The sequence below is a fragment of the Arachis hypogaea genome, chromosome 19, assembly GCF_003086295.3.
Source record: "Arachis hypogaea cultivar Tifrunner chromosome 19, arahy.Tifrunner.gnm2.J5K5, whole genome shotgun sequence".
In the NCBI taxonomy this organism is placed as follows: domain Eukaryota; kingdom Viridiplantae; phylum Streptophyta; class Magnoliopsida; order Fabales; family Fabaceae; genus Arachis; species Arachis hypogaea.
In genome coordinates, this window is record NC_092054.1 from 99,925,301 (window position 1) to 99,929,217 (window position 3,917).

The window sequence follows — 3,917 nt, forward strand, 5'->3', positions numbered from 1 at the left end:
CTCTGCATTTTCTAGTTTTATGATGTATTCTCCATCTTTGTTTTCATTTTCAAGAGCTATGAACAACTAAACCCCTTTCATTGGGTTAGGGAGCTCTGTTGTAATTTGATGGATCAATACTAATTTTTATTATTCTTCTTCTATCTTTTCTCTTGATTTTACTTGAAAGCTTTCGATCTTCATCCAATTGAGTAGTTATCTTGGAAGAGAAGCTATTCAAACTTGGATCTCTTTTGAACCTTGAAAGAGGAATGAAGAGATCAAGCTAGAATTGCTTTCTCATGCTGGACCGAATTGGGTTTGGATGGGTATGTGACTATAACCCTCTCAATACTTGATTTGGGAAATGCATGTGGTATAATCAGTAACCATACTTCATCTCTTCTCATGAGCAATTGACCAAGGAATTGGCTATTGATCAAGATTTGAGAGATTGAATTGTAAGAAATTGTAATTCAATCACTTAAGATTGCCAAGGAGATCAATGAGTGCATTGATTGATGAAGAGATGAAAATGAACTTGATCCGGAGAATTGCAACATCTCCTAAGCCCAATGAACTCCCCATCTCTGATCTTACCCATTCTCTTTAATTTCTGCCATTTACTTTTATGAGCAAATCCCCCATTCCCATTTACAATTCTGCAATTTATTTTCAGTCATTTACTTCCAGTCCTTTAATTCTAGCATTTACTTTTCTGTTATTTACATTCCCGCCATTATTTTCTGCAACTCTCAACCCAAATTCTAGATTCGCTCAACTAGAACATTCTTCTAATTAAAGTTGCTTGATCAATCAATCCCTGTGGGATTCGACCTCACTCTATTGTGAGTTTTTACTTGACGACAAATTCGGTATACTTGCCGAAGGGAGATTTGTTGAGAGACAAGTTTTCCGTGCATCAAGTTTATGGCGTCGTTGCCGGGGATTGATTGTGCATCAACAATGATTAAATTGGAAGATCACTAGATTGAGCATTTTTATTTTGTGAATTTCATTTTCTGTTTGAGTAATTTACTTTTTGTTTTAGTTAAACTTCTTCCCTTCCCCTTCTACTCTTTTGTTTTTCTTTGTTATTTTCAATTCTGTTTGCTAACCCACTAACTGTTTGATATATTGCATCACCCACAACTAACAGTAATTCTGACACAAATACTTTCTGCACCTATCTTTTCTTGCTTGCACTTGATGGTTGTATGACAGGGAAAAGAAGCGGGGCTTCAACTTCCTTCGATTCTGAACCTGAGAGGACCTTCCTTAGATTAAGGAGGGAGGCAAGAGGAAAGAAAGTGGTTGGTGCTGAGGAAGAAGAGGAATTCTTTGAAACAAACATGGAAGACAACATGGAAAACCATCATGAAGAAGAAGATCACAACCATGGGGGAGGAGATAGAGCAAATCATGCTGGGGAGGATAGAAGAGTTTTGGGCTCTTACATCAATCCAAACCCAGGCAATTGTGGAAGTAGCATCCAAAAGCCAACAATCCATGCCAACAACTTTGAACTTAAACCACAGCTCATCACCCTTGTTCAGAACAACTATTCATTTGGAAGAGGTGTTCAAGAAGACCCCAATCAACATTTGACCACCTTCCTGAGAATATGTGACACAGTGAAGTCTAATGGTGTTCACCCTGACGCTTATAGACTGCTCCTATTTCCATTCTCACTTAGGGACAAAGCAGCCAAGTGGTTGGAATCTTTCCCAAGGGAAAGCTTGACAACTTGGGAAGACGTGGTGAACAAATTCTTGGCAAGATTTTACCCTCCTCAACGAATCAATAGGCTGAGAGCTGAGGTCCAAAATTTCAGGCAACAAGATGGTGAGACTCTATATGAAGCATGGGAGAGGTTCAAGGACTTAACAAGGAAGTGTCCACCTGACATGTTCAACGAATGGGTGCAGCTGCACATTTTCTATGAAGGACTCTCTTATGAGTCAAAGAAGGCCGTAGACCATTCATCAGGAGGATCTTTGAACAAGAAGAAGACTATTGAGGAAGCCATAGATGTTATTGAAACAGTAGCAGAGAACGACTACTTCTATGCTTCCGAAAGAGGGAACACAAGAGGAGTAATGGAGCTAAACAATATAGATGCTCTGTTGGCCCAAAACAAGCTCATTACCCAGCAGCTGGCTGACCTCACCAAGAAGATGGAGATGAACCAAGTAGCAGCAATCTTCACTTCATCAACAACCCAAGAAGGAGTGAATGAAGAAGCAGAGGGGAGCCAGGAGCAAGCCAACTACATTGGGAATTCACCAAGGAAAAACTATGATCCATACTCCAAGACCTACAACCCTGGATGAAGAAACCACCCAAACTTTGGGTGGGGAAGTGAGCAAGATCAAAACCAAGACCAGAGACGTTACAACGCCAACAACAATGCAGCTCACCAGCAATTCACACAGAGGACATCTCAACACCCCCACAACAACACTTCTCCACACGCCTATCAAAACCAAAACAGCACATCTGCTCCGAATCACTCATCAATTGATGACAAGCTCTCTAATATTGAAACCTTACTTGAAGGAATATGCCAAGAGATTCAAGAAAATAAGGTGTTCAAAAAGGAGGTGCGAGCCAATATTAAGAACCAGGGAGAGACCATTAGGAAGTTGGAATTCCAGGTGGGATATTTAGCTGAGAAGATTCCCAAACCCACTGATAGCTTCCCAAGTGACATGCAGAAAAACCCCAAAGGAGAAGCAAAGAAAGTAAGATGGGAGGATTGCAAAATGGTCACTGCGAGTGATCAAGAGACTGAAGACAAGCAAGGCAAACTTTGTAAACAACCTGAAGACAACTCAACAAAGGAGGAGGATAGAGATCGCCAAGAACCAGAAATCTCACAACAAGAGCTGCTGAAGCTCTATGCACGCTTCCCTCAACTGCTCAATGGTGCTGTGGGAAAGAGAATATACTCAAGGTTCCTAGACTTGTTTTTATCTCTGCATGTAAACATACCATTCATCAAGGCAATTCAACAAATACCTGCATTCATCAAGTATATGAAGGAACTTCTTCCCAGGAAAAGCTCACTCAAAGGAGGCCAGACTATAGTGATGAACAAGGAATGTAGTGCCCTTATTCAACCTGAGTTGCCTACAAAAAGAAGAGACCCAGGGAGTTTTCACATCCCTTGTGCCATACGTGAAACTATGTTCGATAGAGCACTATGTGATTTGGGGGCCAGCATCAACTTACTGCCCTTATCCCTGGTGAAGAGGCTGCAGATCAATGAGATAATGCCCACAGATGTAATCATCAGACTGGCTGACAAAACTCAAAAGCAAGCAATAGGAGTGGTGGAAAATGTGTTGCTAAAGGTTGGGAAATACTTTCTCCTAACAGACTTTGTCATCCTGGACATGGAAGAGAGTCACACTCACCCAATCATATTGGGAAGACCATTCCTAGCTACGGCCAGAGCACTTATCGATGTAGAGAAAGGGGAACTAATATTGAGAATCCATGATGAACGACTCAGCTTCAATGTTTTCAAACTCTCACAAGAAACAGAACAAGAGGACAAGGAACTAAGCACAAATGATAATGAGACACTGAAGGAGGAAACAAGCACTGAAGCACAGCCAGTTTATTCTGAGATCCCCCTTAATAGATAAACAAGGAAAACAGCAATTGCCACAGCTCAAGGAAAAGTTGGAGGAATCTAAACCTCTAGAGGCAGGTGAAGACAGCATCACAACTCCTTGGAAAAAAGAGGTCACCAAGGGGAAGGCAACCTCAAAAGAAACAAAGAAGAAGGTACCAAGGAGATGGAGGAACAAGAAGATCCCTACGGAAGACTTCTCTCCAGGGGATAGAGTTGTCTCAGCTTACTTCCCAGATATTCCCCCTAATCTCCCTACTGTACCATCTCAGTTACCTAAGGTCTTCACTATCAACAG

The 3,917-nt window shown here is 41.3% G+C and overlaps 1 non-coding gene across 1 annotated transcript; it reads right to left on the minus strand.

Moving 5' to 3' along the window:
• Window positions 1–1,784: 1,784 nt before the first annotated feature.
• LOC112780288 (small nucleolar RNA R71) lies at window positions 1,785–1,888 on the minus strand. The gene has a single exon (XR_003191135.1). It is a non-coding gene; the product is annotated as a small nucleolar RNA R71 (small nucleolar RNA).
• Between the last annotated feature and the right edge of the window lie 2,029 nt (window positions 1,889–3,917).